This window comes from Perognathus longimembris, chromosome 19 (assembly GCF_023159225.1).
Source record: "Perognathus longimembris pacificus isolate PPM17 chromosome 19, ASM2315922v1, whole genome shotgun sequence".
In the NCBI taxonomy this organism is placed as follows: Eukaryota; Metazoa; Chordata; class Mammalia; order Rodentia; family Heteromyidae; genus Perognathus; species Perognathus longimembris.
This window is the reverse complement of record NC_063179.1, coordinates 8081839-8107390: the sequence shown is the minus strand read 5'-3', so window position 1 is coordinate 8107390 and position 25552 is coordinate 8081839.

Here is a 25552-nt window from a genome sequence, read left to right as displayed (position 1 = left end):
TCCTCCTCCCCCTCCCCCTCCCCCTCCCCCTCCCCTTCCCCCTCTCCTCTCCTGTCCTGCGCTCGCTCATGGGCTCCGGCAGCTCCGTGCCCTGCAGGATCATCAGTCTTCTGCGGACTGCGATGCTAGGAGGGATTTTGACACTCTTTTTGGCAGAAAGAGGCACTTCCTGTGGAGAGAGAGGAGAGATGAGAGCGAACCCCACACTGGGCAGGAACACAAAGGTCCGGACACGTCCTGCACAGTGGGCCCAGCCCCCCCCCCCCCTTTACTGGAACATCCCTGCGTCGGGGCCTTCCTGACCTGGACCCCTGGAACTTCATCCGCCCCTCCATCACGCCGCACCCACTGTTGGCCATCACGCTTCCGAGGCAGCCATCTTCAGATGTGTTCATCGATTGCCCGTTGTTATCTGCATACATGTTAACCGCACGCGTCCGCCGTAACTGAAATGTGGGCACCATCCTTTAGGGGGCGGAAAAAAGTGCCTTGAAATCTTGAGTGGGGAAAAAAAAAATCATTCTCTAGAGCTGTATGATAGCAACGAAAGATGGTGCATTCTAGCCACTGATGAATGACACACAAAGGGCTGGCTTGACTACTCCTGCAGCCTCGGAACAGCTCGCTGAGCCCGTGTCTTGTGCAGAGGTTGTTCAACCTCGGACCCTGGGGAAGCTTGGGGGAAACCTTAGGGAAGAAATTGTGTTCCATCCTCTTCCCCCGGATGGACACTTTGGCCTCTGTTAAGAACACTCTGTGTGTGTGTGTGTGTGTGTGTGTGTGCCTCTGTGAGTGCATGCATGCGCGTGCCCACGTGTAAGTTGTGAAGGGATTTGTTATCCTACTGGGTTCAGCCTTCCAGGGCACTTCCATGCACGCTCCCAACGTGACTCCACACAGAGGATCTTTATTTATGATTTAAACGTTTTGTTCATCATAAATGGGGCTCGTCGAGGGAGCATATGTTTTTCTTTTGGAAAATACAGAGTCAAGGTGGAGGTACAGCTCTGTGGTAGAGAATGTGCTTAGTGTGTGTCAGGTCTCGGGTTCTGTACCCTGCCCACCCCCCCCCCAAATTAAACAACAGGAGGATATTTTGTTACTTTGGATTGCTGGAGCTCGTTTGGGGTATTCTCTCAAATTTTACACAACTATTAGCTTCTTACAGCTGTCATGGCAAATTACTAGGTAGCTTTGAAACCATAGAAACATTCCCTCAGAATTCGGGAGGTCAGAAACCTAAAATCATAGTGTTGAGAGGCTACACGCCATGCAAAGCCCACAGGAAGGAATCCTTCCTTGCTTCCCCAAGGTCTAAGGGCTCCTGGTGCTCTTGGCTTGTGGCAACATCACTTTACTTTCTGGGTCCCTATGGGTTTCACGTTGTTTTCTGCTTCTCTCTGACAAGGATACCTGTCTTCTTCTGTCCAGGTTGATCTCATTTAGGGATTCATTTCTTTGTTTATTTCGTACAGGAGATTGAGATCAAACCCAGGCCTACTGCATGCTCTACTGATGAACAACATTTCTAGCCCTGGAGATTTTTAATTACACATGCAAGGACCTTGTGCCACTAAGATCATACTCATAGTTTCCAGAGGTGAATATTTGTTCAACCTCACTTGCCTAATCCTAGCATGAAGCTGACATAGTGCACATGTGCACCACACATTCTGCCTAGTCCCTGGAGTCATCACTGGCCCTCAGGTAATGTGAAATCTGCATGGGACAATGCAAAATGGTGAAAAACACCCACAGAGAGAATGAGGGCTCTCTGTAACCTGGTTCTGCCCACAAGGAGAGGCTCTGACCAGGAGAAAGGAGCAACAATTTTCTTTATTGGAGATTTTCATAACATCTTAACATTGTACAGAAGTCACGAAACTTCTGTCATGAAAATGATATACCTTTGGAATTTGGGTATACATCATTTCATTTATCCCTTGTCTTGTTTTCAGTCAATATTAGCTTTATTTATTTTTATATAAGACTATTGATTTTTTGTTAAAACCACAGCTGCATGGCTGTCGTAAACTGAAATTCTTAGAGCATGATCTTCTTCCTACGATCGTGGGAAAGAGCAAGCTACTTTAAAAACACACACACGCACATACTTCTTGAAGCCATATGGAAGTTTTATGTATGCAAATAGAGCTTCATTTTCTCTCAATTTCCCACAAGGCACTTGTCAGCATAGGGAAGATCTTTTTCCTATAGTAGGACCTGTTAGAATGCGTCCCCCCCCATAACTCCAGGTTTTCCTAGCCTTTGCTTTGGCTCTTGGATATGTATGCAATCAGATGATCTAACACCACACCACAATGATGTCAGTGCTGTCAGTACAAGGCATGAGGAAGGCCCACAGTTACTTCTGCTGAGCAACTTATACCTCTTAACATAACATGCATATTTCAGACAAATCTACATGTGAATTTCCACAGTATTAGACAAGCTATGAGTATTATATAAAAATGTGCACAAATTCGTGTGTTTGGATAAATTTCTCATATTCAGTATGTTTAAAAATCAACATGATGTGAGCAAATTATTTGCAGATTGCTCGACAGGGTGAATAATCTGGCACCATATGGAGACTATTCATGAACCACTGCAATTTCCACACTGTTGATCATGTGTAAGATAAACAATGTAACCGACGTGAGTTATTGCTTTTCCATTGTTTTCTTGGTATATTATATTTAATGTATAAATTGAGAGAAACACTTGAGAGAATCGCTCATAGGCATCTTACTATTCAGCAGTGAAGGGGAAGTTAGTTGTGTTTGCCTTTTTTTTTTCTACTTTAAATGAAAACATGTTTTCCTTTTCCACTGAACTGATACTTCTCAGAGAAGAGGGTTAGATATGGAGACATTAATTGCGTAGCAACTTTTACTTACACAAGCCCCAGAGAACACACCGGGAAGGAAGATGATGTCAAACAAAGTGTCAGAACTGGCATACATGTGTGTGAGAAGGAAACATGCGAATTTGGCTTTGACTTGCAGATGCCTTACCAAAGTAGAGCACTGTAAGTCCAGAAATGGGTGAAAGGGCTGACCGTCTTGGCAGATGGAGATATAGGACTAATTAAAAGCTGTCACGGGGGCCTTCTGGCTCCATGAATGCTCTTCAGTGAATAATTTTCTTAACACAGTGCACTAAAGAAAAGCCAGGCACAGTAGTCATTTATAACCTCATATCAAGTGTTCCCAAACTCAGTAGCATATTACACTGCGTTTACTTTCCATCACAGGTCTGAACATTGACCAAAGTGGCTTGGCCTTTAGGTGAAATTTATCTGGGATTGGCGTCAGTAAGAGTTCTGCCTCTTCAGGGCTGCCACACTGAGAAACAGCCTAAAGAATGAGTAGGTAGCAGGAGAAAGGCTTTCTAGTGGTGATCGTAATTACAGGAGAGAAGTTTGTGTTCCATTGACCAAAATAAGACCTATCACCAAGTCCAACAGTCAGCCTATATAGAAAATATACTCTTTTAGTGTTCCTAGGAGGAGAAAATTAGGGAAGAGTTAGAAAATTGCGTACTAGTTCAGCACAGAGGGAGAAGCTGAAGCCTCTACAATTACTGGGGTTGCCATGGTGACTCAGTGCCCCAATCATTGGGTGTCCCAATGTCCTGACCTGGAGATACATTTCATCCTGGCTACTACGGGTGATCATTTGAATGACCACCACGGGACCATACACCATGGCTCTCTGATCTCCTGTTTCCACACCAGCGAGTTTATCCAAGCCCTCACCCAATATTATAAGAGATCTCAGGAACACATTTTTGAAGGTCTGCTTCCTGAAGCTACTTCTGGTACCAATTATGTTGTCAGACATAGAAAATGATACTACACCTGGTATATGTTCATAATACTTTAGGAGACATCAAAATGAATATCCCAGCAAAAGGAGAGAATTTATATTTTTTCAGTGTATTCAAACTTTCTATGAATATCTCACATAAATCAAAACAATTAATTAAAATATTTGGCCTTATTCAATTCTCAGCATCTTTTATTTTTTTAAACATATATAAAAAATTCCCAAGACTCTGAAAGTTTAAAGACATGGTAATCATATTATACAAGTTTTGTAGACTTAGTGATATGTACAAAGTTTGCCGATAGGGAATGGAAAGATGGAATATAACATAAAAACAGTAATAATTGAGAAAACTGATCTAATGACAGTTGTAATGGAGAGTTATTAATCTCAATCTCCTAGTAAATATAATTAATATATTATCTTTATGAAAAAACAAAAGATTCAACTTTGTAAGTGAAAATAGTAAATGAGAGCAGGAAACACATTCACAGATCTTAATCACTCTTGGCTTTTAGAATAAAAAGAAATCAGGAGCAAATTCTAGGCTCTACAGATTCTCTGAACTATCAGCTAATCTATTTTATATCACATCTTAGACTTTTCAAAAAAATATAGAAATTTTATCATATGTCTCCTATCTGGTACATCAAACAAATACTAATCAAAAATATTTGCTTTTTACCCAAGAGGTGAACTAGAAAGTGACAACAGGAGGTGATTTGCTGATGCAAAGCTGACAGCCACATTGTAGTGATGAGGAGATGCTTGTATCCATCTTTTATCCACCATCTGCTCATTCTTACAGCCTGGATAGCTTCAAAGTCTTGACACACACATCCATGCAAACGAAAGACATTATGCTATCATCTGGAAGGTGATAAGCTCATTGTTTGCACCTGGTGCTGGAATCACTCTCAAGGAAGATGATTTAAAGAGCTTTGGACCACAATTCAGATGCTGACCAGCACTGATCAGCATGGAGGATGAAAGCTTTCTGCCTGTTACATTAATGTCTCCAGCTATGTCTGGGGTCTCTGAGGAGCACTGTCTTAATTCTACCTTCAGATAAAGACACAAGTGCTTACGTTTCTCAGGGTCTCTATGCTTAGGGATGATGGATGTATATATAGTATCTGGCAAGAGTAGGTGCACAGACCATGGCATGGATGCTCATTTGTAATTATTGTCACACTTGGGCCTTTTCTAGAGTGTTTCCCAAAGAACACCCCCATATAGGGATCAGCTAGGAAACTGTTAGAAGGAAAACGACTTACCTAGCAGGGAGATTCGCAAATCAGAAACTAGCTTCTACAATCGCACCTTCTTCCCCATTTTGAACCTTCAGCAAGATGGCAGAAAAGAAAATCATCTTTAAGATGAATTCTGGTGAGACCCTGTGTCCTGGGTCTCCTGCCTAAACATCTGCATGACTGTAAGGACTGTCAAATGTTGTCCTTCGATCTATACGTGACCGGACTGAATCCATTCCCCATTTCTCAGGTCATCTCAAAGTCCCAAGAGGTGGCAAGCTTTGATATAGGAGGCCTAGACAGACGGACGTGGATCTTGAGTCCCTGAGGTGTCCTCTGCAGTCCTTAGTATTATGGTCTACGGGGACCCTCCATCTTGAGGGCTAGGCCTTTGTTTCCTCCTCTCGTCTGTGTAGATCTGTCCAAATTTGCCTCGGCCTGATCCAGGCTTCTCACCTGCCTGTGGGGTCTATTTCCCTGACTCATTGATGAGAACTTGAGCTTAATAATCCATGCCAAAGGCCCAGTATTCACATTCTTGTTGCCTGTGGGGTGGATCTGGTAAGAATTATTAATTTATCAGAACTAGAGGTGAGGCTGAAATGGTAGGGGGAAGGAAAAGCATTTCTCCTGCAATAAAGCCCTGGGAAGAAGTTCATGGTTAAATTCTGAAGCTGGATCTGGTGGCACATGCCTGTAACACCAGCAATCAAGTATCTAAAGTGAGAGGATGGAGAATCTGAAAGCAGCCGGAGCCATATAGCAAGACTGCCTCAAAAAAGGAAGAAAGAAAAATAAAAAAGTAAATTCTGAGTACCAACATGCTTTTCAAATATGTTCCTCAGTATAAAATTAGAAGGAATAAACACAAAAAAGGCTAAATGCCTGTTTGTCCCATCTTTCCCTTCTCCTAGCCCCCCTCCATCCCGCCTACAGTAAGCTTATACTGAGTAGTTCATTTAATATGTCTTTCTGAAAACTGCAGCCCATGTGGTAGGTTTGTCTTACATGGGTCACTAATGTGGAAGGCTTTGATACCTTATGTTGAAAGTAGTGTAGTCAATTAATTCCATGAGTGTGAGCTTGGCACTGTATCCAATCTACCCTTAGGAGAAGCTGCCAACATCCAAAAACTGGTTTCTAAATAAAATACAGTATTTAGTCCTCTGAGATGAAGTAAAGCATGCTGCTTTAATTCGTGAAGCATGAACCAAAAACGCCTTGTCTCCCTGCTGTCCGTTTGTGTGCCTCAGAGGAGTCCTGAGTGTGACCCGTTTCAGAGGGCCCCCGGCAGAGAGGGTGTGTGCTCCCTCTCCTCAAGCTCTCTAGCAGTTAGTATGCAGCAAGCTGTGCTTCAGTAACAAGCATCCCCAAGGTCTTAGTGCCCAAAACAAAAAGCAAACTATCCAAAATTCTTCTTCTCTAAATAGTTTTGTAGTGTAAGGTAGGGGGATCTAGTTTCATATATTGCATATAGGTTTAGATATAGATGTAGATATCGTTATAGATATAGATAGGTATATAGATCTCCAGTTTTCTTAGTACCACTTATGGAAGAGAATATCCTCTCCTAATTGAATTTTCTTGGCACTCTTGTCAGATGTCATTCAAACATATATGCACAGGTTTATTTGTGGACTCTCTATTCTATTTCATTTGTATTCATGTCACTACCATATAGTATGAATTACCATCATTTTGTAATATACTTTTTTTGTGTGTACTGGGACTCCACGCTTTTCCACTCAAGGCTAGTGCTCTACTTCTTGAGCCACATCTCCATTTCTGGATTTTGCTGGTTAATTGGAGATAAGGGTATTACAGACTTTCCTGCTCAGACTATCCGTGAACCATGATCCTCAGATCTCAGCCTCCTGAGTAGCTAGGATTACAGGTGTGAACCACCAGTGCCTGGCCTTGTAATATATTTTTAAATAAGGACATGGAATGTCTTCAACCTTGTTCTTGCTCAGTATTGCTTTGGCTATTGTGGATCTTTTATGGTTCAATACAAACTTTTGAGGAGTGCTTCTCCATTTTTGTGAAACAGAATGCAAGATTTTGATAAGGATCACTGAATCTGAAGATAATATTGGGTAGAATGTACAGTCTAACAATAGTCTTCCAGCTCTGAAAGTGGACTGTCTTTGTCTGTTTTAATATTTCTAACTAATGTTTTATTGTTTTAAATGTACAAGTCTTTGTAAGAAACCTAACCCCCTTGGTTATGTTTATTCCTAAATATTTTATTCTCTTTGATGCTTTTATAAATATATATGTATACATAACACTATTGCAGTTGGAAAGGATACTTGGAATGATTTCAGTCTTTTTAATTTGCTAGGATTTATTTAGTATGCCAGTAGGTGTCCTATCCTGGGTGCCTCGAAGACTGTATATCTGCTTAATGAGCTAAAGTGATCTGTATACTTGCACAGTCCATTCAAGACTATTTCATTAGTGATTATTATTTTCTGCATGTTCTACACATTATCTAAAATATCACATTTAAGTTGTCTGCTATTTTTGTGCTGTTGATTTTTCTTGACTTTTCTGTCAATACTTGCTTTATATGTTCAGCTGCTCTGACGTTGGGTGCATCTATATTAATAACTTATAGTTCATTCTAGTGGATTGCTCTTTGTACCATGATGAAATGTCTTGCTTGTCTCTTGTGCTGGTGTTTGACTTGACCTGCATTTTCTTTCTTTTTTTTTTTTTTTTTTTTGCCAGTCCTGGGCCTTGGATTCAGGGCCTGAGCACTGTCCCTGGCTTCTTTTTGCTCAAGGCTAGCACTCTGCCACTTGAGTCACAGCGCCACTTCTGGCCATTTTCTGTATATGTGGTGCTGGGGAATCGAACCCAGGGCTTCAAGTATACGAGGCAAGTGCTCTTGCCACTAGGCCATATCCCCAGCCCATTGACCTGCATTTTCTAATATAAGGTATGCCCGTTTTCTTTTTTCTTTTTTTTTCCAGATTATTTTTCTATACCTTCACTTTTGGCCTATATGTGAAAATGTTTAAATCTACAGTGAACATACAGTGAGCATCAGACAACTGGGCCCATTTATTTCTTTGGGTACTCTGTGCTTTAGATTGAGAAGCTTAATCTTTTTTTATATTTAAAGGAATTTTTAGTAAGGACTTATCATTATCATTTTCTTCATGTTTCTTATTTGTGTTGTAATTCTGCTCTCACATTACTATCATCCTTTGTATTTTGTTGTATTTTATTATAATGGTACGCTTTGGTTCCTTTATCTTTTTATTATGTACATTTGTAGGGTTGTTTTTTTTTTCCTGTGATGTTTAGATCTTACAGTAGTCTATTTAAAGCTGATAACTTAGCTATAATTATATATCCATAACTTCTGCATATTTCCTCATTCTACATATATTTTATTTTATTTATTTTTATTTATTTATTTTGCCAGTCCTGGGCCTTGAACTCAGGGCCTGAGCACTGTCCCTGGCTTCTTTTTGCTCAAGGCTAGCACTCTACCACTTGAGCCACAGCGCCACTTCGGGCCGTTTTCTATATATGTGGTGCTGAGGAATTGAATTCAGGGCTTCATGTATACGAGGCAAGCACTTTACCACTAGGCCATATTCCCAGCCCCCTCTACATATGTTTTATGTTGCGCGTTGTCGTTGTCGACTTTTTTGAAGAGATGGAGGATGCAGTACCGGGTTTGAACTCAAGGCTGAGTGCGTGCTAAACAGGCACCGCACTGCTAGAGGCTCACCTCCCACCATTTTTGCTCTGGTTGTTTCTAAAATGTGGTATTCATTTTTACTCTGGGCAGCCTACACTGTGAACCTCCAAACAGCTGAGACGGCAGGTATGCCTCCACACTCAGCTTTGTCTGCTGAGGTGGGGCTAGTAAGCTTTTCGCCTGGACTGGTCTCTGATTGCAATCCTAATACTTACCTTCTTCATAGCTAGAATGACAGACGTGCACCCTCGTCACACAAGCAAACTTTTGATCTTTTTATATTGTGAATCCATTGATGATAATTTTGTGGGATGAATACTATTATTAATACTTTGTTGTTTAATTGTATACTAAAGTGAGGAGTGATTTATATGTAGTGCACCCCACTCAACATTTGTTAATAGATTGATCTTTGCCAGTGAGTTATATATTTTCTGAGGAAGTCATTATTTAGCTTTCATTTTGCAGAGCTATTTTGCCAGTCACAATATTACTGGTTGGAAGTTGTTTTATTTCTGTTAACAGTTTGCACTTACCATTGTCCTCCCTTTTATAAAGTTTCTGTAGGTAAAATTACCAATGAGTGTTTCCTTGTACATGGTCAGTCATTTTTTTCTCACTACTTTCAAAATTCTCTTTGGCCTTTGACACTCAAATTATGATGTGTACATATAGTATAGATGTATTTTTATATCATTATTTACAACTCTTTGGAACTCAGGAGTCTGAATACCCTCTTCTTATTTGAATTTGGGGAGATTTTAGTCAGTATTTTTTATACAGCTGTTTGATCCTGCCTCTCTCTCTCTCTCTCTCTCTCTCTCTCTCTCTCTCTCTCTCTCTCTCTCTCTCTCTGTTTCTGGAATTACCCACAGCAAAGGTATTGGGTTTTTTGGACACTATACAATCAATTCCACAACTTTCTTACTTCTGTTTCATTCTTGGTGTATTTGTGTGCATGCTTACATGTCTTGTTCATCTGACTGAATGATTTCCAATGACTTGAGTTTAAGTTCATGAATGCTCTTGATCAACCAAGTCATCCCAGTTTTCCAATTCAGTTATTGTAGTCATCTGCCCAAGAATTTCTGTGTGGCTTGCTTTTATGGTTTTGTTTAGATTCTCATTTTATTTCTGTATGATTTTCTCCATCTTGTCAATGGTTACCTTGTGTTATTTTATGGTCTATTGAACTTTATTATCCTTTTGAGTATTTTATCTTTATGATTAATTACAAAAGACTTTTCTTCCCTTGATAAAGCCATATTTCCCTAGTTCTTAATTCATTCTTGTTTAGTTTCTCCAATTCTAATTTCTTAATTTTCCTTTATCCTTGTACTGGTGTTACATTTTTGAAGAAGCAATTATTTCTTTAAGTCTTTTTTTTTTTTTTTTTGCCAGTCTTGGGGCTTGAAGTCAGGGCCTGAGCACTGTCCCTTGTTGGACCTGGGTAACTGCAACCGTAGTCAGGACACGGGGGATACGGGCAAGTGGATCAATGCACACTTTATTTCAGAAGGGCCAGGGTCTATATATGGTTAGAAATCAACTCACAATTTCCTGAGTACAAGTTAATACAGCATGGTATCCATCTCTAATACAAAAGTTGAAGATGCTACTACTGGGAAGAAGGAAAATAATACAAAAGTTTACCTACAACAAAAGATGGCTACTTCAAAGAGTGCTTACTATTAAAGGCTGAGCTACTTCAAAGATTGTTGACAGAGGAGTAAACCAGTCAAGGCAAAACTTTACCACCTAGCTACTATTTGCTCAAGACTTTGACCAAGACTATATTAACTGTGAAGAGACTTTCCTATTTACTGTGAAGAGACTTTCGCTAATGGCAGCTGGTCAAGCAAGTCTCCCAAGGGAGGCTTGGTACAGGGAAAGGGGAGATTCTCATAGCAAAGAGTGGTTTCCTTTGGCCAGCAAGCACAGGAGACCCTGAATGGAGACCTTTCCCCATAGGCCTATTAGTTGCTAATAAGGCATCAGAACTTCTGTGCTGAGGCTAAGTTTTCTACTGGTGAGAGAAGTTATTCTCCCACAGTCCCTGGTTTCTTTTTGCTCAAGGCTAGCACTCTACCACTTGAGCCACAGGGCCATGTCTGGCTTTTTTTTTTTTTTCTGCATACATGGTGCTGAGGAATCGATCCTGGGGCTTCATGCATGCTAGGCAAGCACTTTACCACTAGGCCAGTTCCCAGCCCATTTCTTTAAGTATTTTCATGCAAGTTTTATCTGTGAGAAACTTTCACCAGTCAGCCTGGCTGAAGATTCTGGGAGCCTCTCACATGTTCTCTTGGGAGGTGGGTGCTCTTATTCCTCCCCCATTGCTCCTAAGATCTAGAGAATCATGGTTCAAAGCCAGCCTGGGAAGAAAAGTCTGTGAGATTCCATTTTGAAAGTAACCAGCAAAAAGCCAGGCTAGAGGCATTGTTAAGTGGTAGAGAACCAGCCATGCAAGCCTAGAAAGTGTGAGCTTCTAAACTGAAACCCCAGTAGAGGCAAAGCAAATATATAAATACAATCAACCTTCAGAAAAATGTTGAAGCATTGTGTTAGAATATCTGAAACCTGATTGACATATGGAATATGTTTTAGATCTGCCTTTCTACTTATGTTATTTTAAATCTTTGCGCGATTAGTTTAAAAAACTTTCCTTTTATATAATGCACATGGTTACATGTTACTCTTTTCTTTGTCTAACTCTATTTTTAAAAATATTTTTGTGAATAAGACTGTATGTAGGTCCACTAGCATAATCAAATCAATATGCAGCTTTGTAAATAAATACTTCAGAAAGTTATATAAATTATTTTAGTGTTTCCTTTCAACTCACAAAGTTTCTCTGCATGAAATACTATATAGTCGCATTGTTAGTGACTAATAATTGCAATTCTTCATGTTTTGAAAATTTAGTAACTATATCTGTCAATTAGAATTGATGTAGTTTATACATAATTCATAACTGCATCCAAATAATGTATAATAATTTGTTATTCAAAATGGAAGCAGCGGTCCCCCAAATGTACAAATACCTTATGTAATATAACCAGAACAACTGAACTACTGAGACATTTTCTTCCATTTAAAAATGACAAGTCCTTTCTTCATCCTAATTTTAAACTCTCTCACCAAGACCCACATAATGTCTTTTAAGTCTCTTGTTTTTAATCTACAGGATCAGAGTATATTACATTCATCTGTCAAATTTATGAAATATCAGCTCCAGAGCCTTTCTACTCCCTTGTCTAGCCCCAAGCTCCTAACTAGCAGTGCTATAGATCAAATGCATTATTTTACCAAGCAGTTGATTAGATCCTTAGGCCCTCCCTGAACAAGGAAATAGGCCCTCACCTGACACTGCTCCTGCCCCGATCTTGGGGCATTCCAGGCTACAAAACACTGAAGAAAACAATATTTATGAGTCATTTTATCTGAAATAGTCTGCTCCAGCAGCCTGAGTGAATGACACCACACCTTCTGCACAGTGAAGCTAGTAGGCATGTGGCTGCCAGCCTGCCATTGTTGAACTATACACCAACAGAACAGAGTACCAGGAATAGCCATGCAAAGAAGACCATAGGCTCATTCACTTCTGTACCAAGGTTGAGTTGTCTTTATGAATAAACTCTTCCTTGTTGGCTTAATGCTTTTGGTCAGATTTAAGAGTTCTGGAGAAAAAAAATGGTTGGTTTTAGGGGCCACACTAAAGCCACCAATACAACCGTGTTTATTGCAACATTGTTTAGGCAAGATATGGAATCAACCAGAATGCCCCTCAGTGGATGAATGGATCAAGAAAATTTGATACAGATACACAATGGAACTATGCTTCCATCAGAAAGAATGACATTGCCACATTTGTAAGGAAATGGAAAAATTTGGAAAAAAAATTATTAAGTGAAGTAAGCCAGACTCAAAGAAACATAGGGTGCATGGTTTCCCTCATTTGTAGTAATTAGAGTGTGCCTATAAATCTACAAGTAAACCCAATGGATAGTAAAAAACAAAATTTACACTTGGACATGATCAATTTATCAGGACTCTAAATATTCATAGTGTGACCAAAGGAGGATGTTCTTAGAAGAGAATCACAGGAGCTTAATAGCTATGTGCATATGATCATATAAAATGATGCTTATCAAAATGAACTCCAAGAAATGGAAACAAGGGGCTTTTTATTGTACTGTTTGTGGTTCTTTCTTTTCTATTTTTTTTCCATTTTGTCACTGTTTTTAAATTTCTGTATTATTTGTCTTGTACATAAGTTTAACTGATTTGGGGAGGAGAAGGGGAAGCACAGATATGGTGGGACAAAGGGTGAACTATTCAGCAGTTATATTCACTAGACTATGTTGAAAATGAACTCTACAACTTGCGAGGGAAGGGGGTTCCGGCAGGAAAAAAGCTGGGAGAAAATGAAGGGGGGCGGGAAATGACACCGTTCAAAAAAAATGTACTCATTACCTGACATATAACTGCAACCCCTCTGTATAGCACATTTACAATTGTTTTTGAAAGATTGGTTTTTACTATTTTGTCCACCTGTAGGATAACTTTGGGGGAAAGGATTTAAGTTGCCCAAATCAGGATGACTTGAGCTTAAGGCATGGACTCTCTAGACTAGTTTTTGTACACACACACACACACACACACACACACACACACACACAGAGAGAGAGAGAGAGAGAGAGAGAGAGAGACTCCCCTGTACCTGACTATATTACTCATCACCACTGAAATGTGTGCTTGGAATTCATGTTTCCCCTAAGACAGAGGATGGGCCACACAGAAATATTCACTCTCTTCTCCTTACAACCAACATGACCTATTTATATGGTGATTTTGTACAGTAATATGTAATCTAGCAAGCTGGGGGGTATGAGGTACCTGCCTATAATCTCAGCTACTTGGAAAGTGGTCAGGAGAAGCATCTAGGCCAGCCTGGGCAAAAAAAGTAAGACCCCATCTCAAGAAATAATTTGCTTGTGTACATGGTCATACTAGCTCCATATAGGTTGAAGAATCATTGTCTGAGGCTTACCACATTTAAGTCCCTGGGCTCTAAACCACAGTATCTCCAAAAAAGAAAATATATCATGAACTACACATCTGACTTTACAGCACAAAATTCAAAGATTCCTCATCCCTCTGCCATTATAATTAGCACTACATTCTGAACGCCTGAGCTAAAGGTTCACCAACTCATACATGGGTTTCAGGAAACTATAGCTATAGGCTGCCAGTGGAACAAATCCACCATAACACTCCTATAGCTTCCAGGTTGCCTCAAATTGCTTTTCCTCCAAAAATGTTTCACACACTTACACTGAGAACATACTGAGAAAGCTTCAGGACAATAAGGGTAAAGGTTTATTTAGATATAAGAGACTCAAATCTTTTTATGTATTGTCTGAGCAGATCTGATTAGCTCATGAGAATAACTCCAAACTCCTGCCAGAACATAGCAGGTTTCCTACATAGGTCTAGTTGGAAAGAGAAAGAAAAACTACATACAGCTGTTCCAAGGCTGGAAAATGCTGTGCAGATCTGACAGCAGCTGTTTGCATGCCAAATACTTCCAGCAATTTCTAATTAAATCCAGCTAGGGAGAAATTTTATGATCTGTATCACATGACTTCTATTTGTACCTGGGATGCTTTTCTCCCCTTTTGAAAGACCCTCAACCACCCGCTCCCCAGAAAAATTGGTCTGTGTGGCTCATCTTAAAGAGCTAATTAATCCAGTGACGGAAGTAGGATTTTAGGTGTTGAGGAGACTTTTAGTCATTTAGACTTAGAAGACCTAGAAAAGTCAAGTGCCAATCTTAAGAAGGCTAATTTCCAATCTCTCTCTACTTCTCTCTCTCTTGGTTTTGTGTGTGTGTGTGTGTGTGTGTGTGTGTGTGTGTGTGTGTGTGTGTGTGTGTTGGTCCTGGACCTTAAACTCTTGGCCTGGACACTGTCCCTGGGCTCCTTTTACTCAAGATTAGCATTCTAACACATAAGCCACAGTGCCACTTTTGGCTTTGCCTGAGTGCTTTGTTGGAGATAACAGTCTTACAGACTTTCCTGCCCAGGCTGGATTTGAACTGCAATCCTCAAATGTCAGCCTCCTGAGTACTTAGGATTATAGGCATGAGCCACCATCACCTGGTCTCTCTCGTGGCTTGAACTCAGGTCCTGGGCACTGTCTCCTATTTCTCGCCAGGCTAGCACTCTATCACATGAGCCCTACCTCTACTTCTGTTTGTTTGCTGATTAACTGGAGCTGTGAGTCTCCCTGGCTTTGGATCACAGTCCTCAGATCTCAGCCTCTTGAGTAGCTAGGGTTACAGACATGAGCCTTTAGCTCCCACGTAACTCCCAGTTGGCCGATTCCCAATTTGGACTCATTATAACAAGTGAGTTGTGTGACTGACTGGGGTGAGTACTCACTCCTTCCTGTAGGTCTTCCTTGGTGCCTCCAGTTCAGTTAGTGAGTGGCCTCAAATCTGTGCTTTTCTGACTTTGGTTCATGGGTTCAAACTAATAATCTGAAATGAAACGTCATAATACACTGGTACAATACTTCATCAGCACTTTTATGTGTGTGATTTCAATCAACGTATGAAAGGCACTGGCAAATATAATTATCCCCATCAGAACATTGATACTCTCAAAGACTAAGTGATTCTAATAAATGGTCATCTGGCCCCCCCCCTTTGTCAAATAAGAACTCAACATCAGACTGCCTAGGCCCCCCCACCACTACGTCCATTTGGCTACAGGATTAGCTAGGTGGATGATATAGTCTCTTCTTAAATTTACATGGGACCATTTTACTCGAATTTCGATTTATTCTACAGGGAAATGATGTATATTTTTGAATATATGTATAAGAATCAAATTAAGTTCCAGAAATCAATTCATAATTTACCTTTGCAAAATCCCTCGGGCCAAAAGAATATGTAAGTCATGCTGAAATGGAAACCTGGCTGTGAATAAGATTTTCATTAAGGTAAACAAAATAACAACTCATGGCCCTTTGACAAATGTATGCAGAGCATTAAGGTTTGTTCCCATATGATACACATTCCTAGACTATGGGTAAGTGTATGAGGGGCCAATGAATACTCTTGCTTCATTATTAATGAGCTCAACCAACATGAAAATATTTAGTGGGAGAAAAATTGATGGAATTACTTGACTGCTGGCTTACTTGAGAGTTTTTTAAATGGTTTTTTGTTTATTTGTTTTGTTTTTTAGTTTGTTACTCAGGATAATTATCAGTAGTTGTTACAACAGATAAAGTCACTAATCAATGACATCACATGCATGTGCACACACACACACTCACACACACACACACAATACAGAGGCACACACACAAAGCCTATCCCTTTTTTCCCTGACACCCTGTGATGGAATTTGAGTATCTTTGAGTGGTATTTCAGGAATCTGAAATGAAAAATGTCCCCTGGGGTCATTTTAAAGACCAAGTCTGGAAGTAGCATACAACATTTCCATGTACCTGATGTAGGCCAGCTTCATAACCCTCGCAATTTAGGGAGTGTAGTCTTCCTATGTTTCCATGAAACAGTAAGGTGTGAGAGACAAAGCATTCTTAGCAATGGGGCTTTCCAGAAGTGCCAAATACCATTTTCCAGAAAGAATCATCTAAGGGAGGAACTCTTTAGCCCCGTCAGCAGGAAGGCTTGCTAATTTCAGAGAGGTTTCTCTGTTGTGAGCTCACTTGAGAGTTTCAGAGGCTCCTGTGAATTATGGGGAAGGGGAAGAACCTACAGGGAAAGGGTTTATCAGATGGAATAGAGATGGAAAAAGCTGAGCCCTCCAGATCTGTCATCTCTATTTCATCATGCACTAAAGATTTTCTGTCAATGATGCTTAAATATATCTATATTTATCTGTATCTATCTGTACCTGTATGTATGTAAATGGTTTCCAAAAAGTCAAATTCCCCCAAATTTTAAGAGTTAAGCAGCTAAAATTTATTTTAGCAGCTAAAAAGTTATTATCTTTATGCATAAATACGTGTGTGTGTGTGTGTGTGTGTGTGTGTGTGTGTGTGTGTGTATATATATGCACATATACCTAAGTGCTCCTACTGAGCTGACCAGGGAAGTCCTGCCACATCAGGATCCTCTTGAAATTACCTAGGAAATTGGATTTCTCAGCTATCAAAAGCCCGATTGTGTTCCACAATGAATGCAGGCACTTCTTAATCTCAGAAACTCTCCCTCTTATTTATTCTTTTTGGTAAAACAGGCCACATGCACACATGCAGTTATTCATCCTTAACTGCTCTTCTGAGAATTGATCAAGAACGAATACCACCATATGGAATGGACTTCACCCCTTTAGATCTGTCCTTGGTCTGTGTAACAATCATTCAGTAGACATTAGATCCCATGATCTTACTGGAGTCAGTTTGCTTTTTTTTTTTTTTCAAAATGTAGGCCAGCCAGTCACTCAGGCCAGTTTCCAGCCAATATGTTTTGCCTTGGTTTTATTGCTTCCTACAGAAGACAAAAATCAACCTTAAACCTCCAGACCTTCACTTTTTTATTAGTTATATCTATTACTGTGTGTTGCAGTTCAGCCACTCAACTTTTAAATTTTGTATGCATCAGAGTTTCAGGAATGTATCACACAACAGACTCTGAACTAAACAAGATCTGTCCGTTTTCAACACCCAAAGGTGGAACAATGTATGTGAACCTAATAGACTCTAATTCAGTTCCTTACAAAGTGAACTCCATGGCATGTTGACACACCCAACATCGAATTTTCTCTCCTATCAAAAGCCTTTCTGACTCCGTGGCAAGTCAGCATGGCAACTGGCAATTTTCTGGCACTACAGAAAGTTGTACATTTCATATCAAAAGTGATTCATCCTTGGTGAAGACAAAGCAGTGTATCATTGGGAATTTGGGATTCATCCTATAGACAAAATGCAAACATCTAATAGAGCGGATAGCTCTATCTACTTCCTGACTTTCTGAACACCAGTGTCTCTTTTGGGTTATAAAGTTATACATTGGAAACCAAACAACCCCTGTTAGATCATATCACCAACCCACACACATTTCCCATACTTGAAAGATTACTGTTTTACCCTTTTTCATGATTGTTCAGTTTGATGTATAATATATTAAGAATTTGCACAAAAAATGTGACTATAGAGCCAGGCAGCATTTGCAGAATCATTTGTATAGAACACCTAATAGCATTACAAGTAGATACTGTGGCTAAAAAAAAAAAAAAAAAAAAAAAAAAAAAAAAAAAAAAAAAGGAATGCTTGGCTAAATGAAGTTGAGCAGATTTCTTTTATTGAAGGACTTTAATCGACTCGTATCCATTGAGACTCTCCCAGATGCGAGGCCTCCAGACGCTGTATTTCCTAAGCTTACTTGACCGTTTAAACTTTCTTGGCACATCTCTTTAACATCTTGACTCACAATAGAGTTCTGTGAAACAGAGTCTAAGAAAACAGCAGCAGATCTCATCCTTTCCTACCTACGCAGTGTGAAAGGAATTCAGCAGCTAGTTTAAGACACTAAAACCAATTAGTTCAATGTGGAAAAGTTACACAGGCAGGAAATTTTTGTTTGGTTGTCACAAAATACCACTGCTACCTATTTAAAAGTGGATATCTAATGAAGAAAATAATCTGAGGCATGAACCAAGCTTTAAAAAAGAAAGCAGTGAAGTATTACATGAAACCTTACCTTAATGCCACGGTGGTATCACTTCCTTTGCACAGGGATGCCCTTGTACAGGCAAGGCATGAATCTAGTCACCCAGAGCATAGTAGAAAGTGGACACCCAGAGTTTCTATCTGCACAAGACTTTTGTAGTTCCTTGTTGTTGCCATTCGGGCATTATTTATAACTGTGCTCCTAGCAGTGCAAGTCATATTTGTTTTCCAACAACTGAGAGGCAATTATAATTACCTACAGTAAAAGAAGTGTGTGACATCTGAGTGTTTCCGACAAGGAGTTACAGATATAATGCAGTCTATAGACGATCAAATCTTTTCTTTGAGGTCATTCTAAATACACACATGGTACTCTCTAAGTAATTATTATATCCAAAAGCCAGAAAAGGACTATTTTATCTTGAGTTTCTGTTGAGTTTACAAAACAACCTTCTGCAAGTTTCCTCCAGATCTTTTCTATCCAGGAAATCATGTGGCGTTGTATTAGGAAATGTCACCATGTTCCCGCCACACCCACACCATAAAGGAACCCCATTACTATGCTCTCTCCAGGCAGAGTTATATGTTTTCCAAACAAAACATGAGATAATCTAAAAGTCTTTTTTTTTTCCTAATATGTAAACTTTCTATTTTCTCCCCATGCTTTCCAGGTTAGAGATGAGGCCAAGGAGATTACAGTGCAAATGGAATGCAACTTACTTTTCCAATACAGAAAACAGTACTCTTTTCATCAAGTCTAAAGGAAAGGGTCAGGTGGAGCAAGACATGAACTTGGATTGAATTCTCTCTCTCTCCCTCCCTCCCTCCCTCCCTCGCTCCCTCCCTCCCTCCCTTTTTTTTTCTTTTTTTTTGGCCCTTTCCAATATAAACTACTCCCCTTTGCTCAGACTCCACTGCAGGTTTTGGGCCCAAAGAGGAATAAAAGAACAACAGAAGTGCTGGAGGAAGATGCCCACTTGTGTTTGAAATGGATAAGGACACTCATGGCAGGCCAAGATTGGAGGAGAATATGAAAGATATCTTTACCATTTTTTGTGTGTGTGACAGATGAATCCATTTTATTTCTATTTCATTTATTTATTTAGTGTTATTCTTTTCCCGCATTTTATCAGCATCAGTTAGATGTACAAGGAGGTTTCCTTTAGCCATGAGGCACTCAATGTACCTCAGTCCCTCCTCCCCCTTCCAAAACCAGTTGCAGCAAGACTTCTTGTTCAGAGGGTGAGTATGGTTAAAATATGTGGCCATTCTTTTCAATTGTTTTGTATTTTATTTTTGTTATCTTTAACTAGTTGTCCAAAGGGTGTCCAAAACAGTTTGTAAGTACAATTCACCTTGATCAATGTCACTCCTTTCATTATTCTCTCCCATCCCTCCCAATCCATCTTCACCTCTCACTTTTCTTAGCTTCATAGGCTGTGCATTGAATATTATGATTTCTTTTGATGTCTTCAGTTATGGCAAACACTACATGTAAGTCCAACAGTTCATGGTTGATTGATCTCTGCTCAGGCATCTTTGTGCATTTGCCTCCCTGGTTTTTAGTATGACACTTTCTTGGCCAAGCTGATACAATGCTTCCTGTCCTGTACGCTCTACCATCTCCAGTCCTACAAATCTCTCAAATATTTGTTGTGACCTGGGAGCCTACACAACAAATCTGGCATGCAGCAGGTAGGTTTTGGTTGGGCTTTGATCCCTCCTCCTCTTAAATATGGACCAAAATAAAAACGAGGATGTTTCATGTCAAATGAAAGCTTCCAACTTCATTTAAAGAACTGGAATATCTTACAAGCCCACCCTCAGTCTTTTACATGGTACAACCAGGTGAGGTGGAGGTGATCGATCACTTCAATCACACCTAAGTCCTATTTGTCATCAAACTTCTGTAGACGTGCTAAGGGCACATTCGTGGAAACCACCTGGTTGGTCCCAGTGTGTGGTGACCACCATCTCACTGAAAACTGAACATCTGCTTGTGGAAATGACCAGACCAAAACCATTTCCTAATTCCTGCTGACTTAGATCCTCTTCAAAACACTTCCAGCCACAAATATTCCAGACTTCATCTCTCCAAGGATCTCCTGGACCTCAATATATCTGCTTTCTTGTTTCATTTGGTTGCTCTCTATAGACTCCCTTCGGTCCACAAGAAAAGCCATCTTTACCATCCTGCAAGAGAGACCAATAGCTATGCTAAGTGAAATGAACTCCACATTATGGAAATGACTGTTATATCATTGTTGTAATTATTTTCAACATGCCATGTGAAACTGTTCCTTTTTTTGTTTCTCTCATATTCCCTTCCTGTGGTTTTTTCCCCCCACTATCGCTGTATCTGAGTACCCTGGATACTGCATATACATGTATTCGAACTAGGGAAGAGAAAGGGAGTATCAAAAATTGAGAGACAAAGGATAGGATAAAAAGACAAATGATTCCAAAAGCAATACTTACAAAAACCATTTGGTGTAAACTAACTGTACAACAACTGGTGGGGTGCGGGGGAGAGGGAAAGGAGGAGGGGGAGGCAAGGAGAAAAATGAGGGAAGAGGTAACAAGTTGAACAAGAAACATACTCACTGCCTTATATATGAAACTGTAACCCCTGTGTACTTCACTTTGATGATAAAGGGAAAAAAAGAAAAAAACACAAAGCACTTTCCCTAACTTTTGTTTCCCACAGGGCTACTCTTTCTCTTTATGGAATAAAACATTCCTGAGAGAATAATTGTAGTTTACTCTTTGTAAGCCCCACTCTCTTTTCAAACCCTCGTAATCTGGGGTTGTAGTAAAACTTCTTTTCCTGAAACTGCCAATGGTGTCCTAGTTCCCAGACAATTTTTCTGCCTCACTATGCTGTAATATCTGGCATGGATGAATACTGACTTCTATTCTGAAATTCTGTTCTTTTCTAGATTCTAAGGCAAGACTTGTTTTCTAGATTCCAAGGCAAGTCCTGTTCTTGTTCACACTGTCGAACTCACATTTTTCTAATTTCATGAAAGATTTAAATATTTAAAAAATGTCTAACATGAAGTACTAAATGCTTTCACGACTTTAACATTAGCCCACTAATTCTTTCAATATGCTATTATGTTAATGCAAGTAACACCACCTTCATTTTTTATGAGATGTCTGTATTAGCCCATTTTCTGCTGCTATAACAAGATATTGGAGACCACATGTCTTAAAAAACAGAGATTTTCTGGTGCCAGTGGCTTGTGCCTATAATCCTAGCTACTCAGGACTGATAGCTTGAGGATCTCAGTTCAAAGCCAGCCTGAGCAGGAAGATCATCTGTGAGACCCTTCAATTGACCACCAGAAAAAAAAAAAACAAAAAAAAAAACGGAATTATTGCTGTGGCTCAAGGTAGTAGAGCACAAGACTTGAGTGAAAAAGCTCAAGGACAGTGTCCAGGCCCTGAGTGCAAGCCCCTCAATGGGGGGGGGGGGGAGAGAGAGAGAGAGAGAGAGAGAGAGAGAGAGAGAGAGAGAGAGAGAGATCTATGATTTAGGATCCTAGTGACTACAGAGGTTGAACAATATGGCCCAGCCCCTTAGCTGTGATTTGCTAGAATGGAAGGAAGAGAACCAGCCCCATGTAGAAAGGACCCGGGTAGGGTAGCCTACCTCATAACAAACTGATTTCGTGAAGACTGACTCGCTATGACAGCAGCATTAATCCCACCCGCAGGAAGTTCCCCCATTGACCTGAAACCTACCTATTAAAATATCTATCCCCTTAATCCCATCCAGTCCATGAAATTTGGAGAATAAACCACATCAAAACCATAGTGATAGGTTTTATGAGATCATTCATTCAGCAGAGATGAGACCCAAATCCTAGTCTTCCTCAACTTTTTCAGTGCTCCCTATCCAGTCTTCCCTTTCTCAAGCTAGTTCATGACCCTAGGTAGACCTTGACACTCCTCTCATCTTATACCTTTCCCTGTGCAATATCAACAACAGCTATAGATTCACCGAACACTTCCTTGGTGATATTATCCAGCCAGTCTATCTCCATTCTAAACCTGTCTTTCAAAAACTAAACTCACATATTATCCTTTATGTTCTGTGTTTACTTTCACTTTAATATTTCTATGTCTTATTTGTCTTATACAGGTACATAAGAGAACAATAGTTTATTACCCTACAACTTCTCTGCAGATTACATTTTTATTTTTAGGAGAGTGGTGTATTGAAGTTAGCCACTATAATTGCCCTGGACTCTATCTGTGCTTCTAGTCCGGTAGTATTTGTTTTACAAAATTGGATATGCTGATGTTCAGTCTATCTGTGTTTGTGATTGCTCTGTCTTCCTGATAGAAAGTTCCCTTTACTAATATGGCCTTGTTTGTCTCTTCTGATTAATTTTGGTTAAAGCCTATTCTGTCAGATATGAGCATAGCTACTCCTGCTTGTAGTCAGACTCCATTTCCTTGGAAAATAGCTTTCCATCCTTTCATTTTAAGCCTGTGCTTGTGTCTTTGCCAGAGACATGAACTCCGGATCATTATCCAGTCAAACTCTGCATCTAAATTCCTTATTTTAGAGAATAACAAGATATTATCATTCTCCAATCTCCAACTAATCTTAGTTTACCTGATTTCTAAAGATTCTCTAACCACCTGCCTCTCACCACCTCCCACATATTCACAGTATCAGCCTCTCCCATCGTTCCATGGAGGACAATCGCAGTGGCCTAATCACTAGCTTCCAGCTCCTCCTAATTAATTCTGTTCTATGCTTTTAGCATTATCTCTAGCTCTCTCTCCCTCTTCGTCTCTCTCTGTGTGTGTGTGTGTGTGTGTGTGTGTGTGTGTGTGTGTATTGCTTTCCTCAAAGTTTTCTAGTTCTTCTTATGTCATAGGAGGTTAATTGTGCATATGAGGCTTTCTGTGATTTGGTCTACATTTACTTGTCCAGACTTTTATCCTCCACATCTCTCCTAATATATTGCACTATTACTGAACTGACAGCAGTTTTGGCTCCACTCGCTCTTCACAAATCTTCTCTCTCACTATATACTCTCCCACAAATTCTACCATGGAAGAATTTATATGTTACAAAAAGCCTTTGTTCAAGGATTACCTTCTCTGAACAGTCCTTTCCACTTCCCTTACATGGATCTAAATAAAATTGATAACCATTGTTTCACTTTTGTATTAACGATATGGACAACTATATTTTGAAGTCTTTTTTTCTTTTCCTATGTTAATTTTTCATCCATACAAAATAGTTTATAAAGGATTTAAATTTCATTGAATCCTATGACAATCATATGGGTCAACAATGATGTTGTTTTTGTTGTTTTGACAGTTAACAATGCCAATGAAATTCCCAAAGTCAGGAATTTAAATCTAGGCCTTATGATTCTTAAACATCACACCACATTTAAAGCATGAAGCAGGCAGAAGATTTAAGTATTAAGAGACAAGTGCACTAGAAAATATTCTCATCATAAATAAAATAACTGCTACTAAAAAAATAAAAGCAAAGATGTGTATATATGCACTAGCCTATGCAAAGATCATTCTATGGAATAATCTCTACTGACCACATCCTGTCCACACATATAATTAAAAGGTATGTGAGCACCAGCAAGTCAATAAATTGTGGCTACAAATGTATCTGCTTCCCTTTCTCCATTCTTCCTTTCCTTTCTACTCTAAAATATGTTATAAAACAAAGATTCTGGAAGACAACTTGTCCTGTCTCAGAAGAACATTAGACATGGTTAAAATACAAGTCAAAGAAAACCATAGAATATAGTTTTAATTAATCCTACCATTCTCACACTGAATTTATCATTTCTTTTCATTTTGACAGTACAATTCCTTTTATTTAAGTTTACTCAATAAAGACAAGATGGATAATAATTGTTTCAGCTTAAATATATGTCACCTTACTTTACCAGAAAAACCCAAAAGATAAAACACTCAGATTATCCCTTGTTTTCATTGTATTTGATTTTGGGACCCTGGGTATTTTATATACAATTATCTGAAATAGGGAATGGAAGAAGATCATCAAAATGGTGCGACAAAGGATAAAAGGAAAACAAATCCAACATAACAGTGACACTCACAAGACAATATATTGGAAATTAACTGTACCACTAGAGGGGGGGCTTGGAGGGAGGAAAGATGGGAGAAAAAGGAGGGAAGTGTGACAGTTTGACAAAAAAAGTACTAACTGCCTTACATATTTAACTATAACCCCTCTGTACATCACCTTGAAAATAAAATTAAATTAAAAAAGAAATCCCCATTAGACACATTTCTAGGCAATTATTTGTGGAAGTCAATGGAGGATTTTCCAAGGAAGTTTTTTTAAAAAAATCAAAATAGATGGATAATTGTTCTGCCCATTTTTTCTCTGCAACTTTCTTTCCTTCTTTTTGCTGCAACATAATAAAAATAATACATTTAAGATGCCATGGGAAAATAATCTAAGTAAAAAAATCCATATGTAAATAATTTATCATTCAAAAATGAAAACAAAACCTTGTATTAAATAGAGAAAAACTGAAAGCATTTTCCCTACAAACACGATAAGGATATCTGCTCTCTCCACTTTTACTCAATAATACTCGACTCTATTGTAAAACTCTTAGAGCCAATGAAGACCTTCAGCAATGCAGCAGGATATAAAAATAGTTAACAAAAGTTGGTAGCTTTTCTGTACACCAATAAGAGGATGAGAGGGAAATCAGTAAAACAATTCCATTCACAATAACTACAAAAATACCTAGGAATAAAACTTAACAAGAATGAGAAGAACCTCTATCATGAAAACTATAAGACCTTAAAGAAAGTGAACAAGCCATGAGAAGATAGAAAAGCTACCCATGTTGTTAGATTGGTGGAAACAGTATCTTGAAAAATGTCCATACTGTCAAAGGTAATTTATAAATTTAATACAATATCCCAATGTCTTCCCTCTCAGATATAGTAAAAAATCTTAAATTCATATGGAAACATAAAAATGCTTGGATAGCCAAAGCAATTCTGAGGAG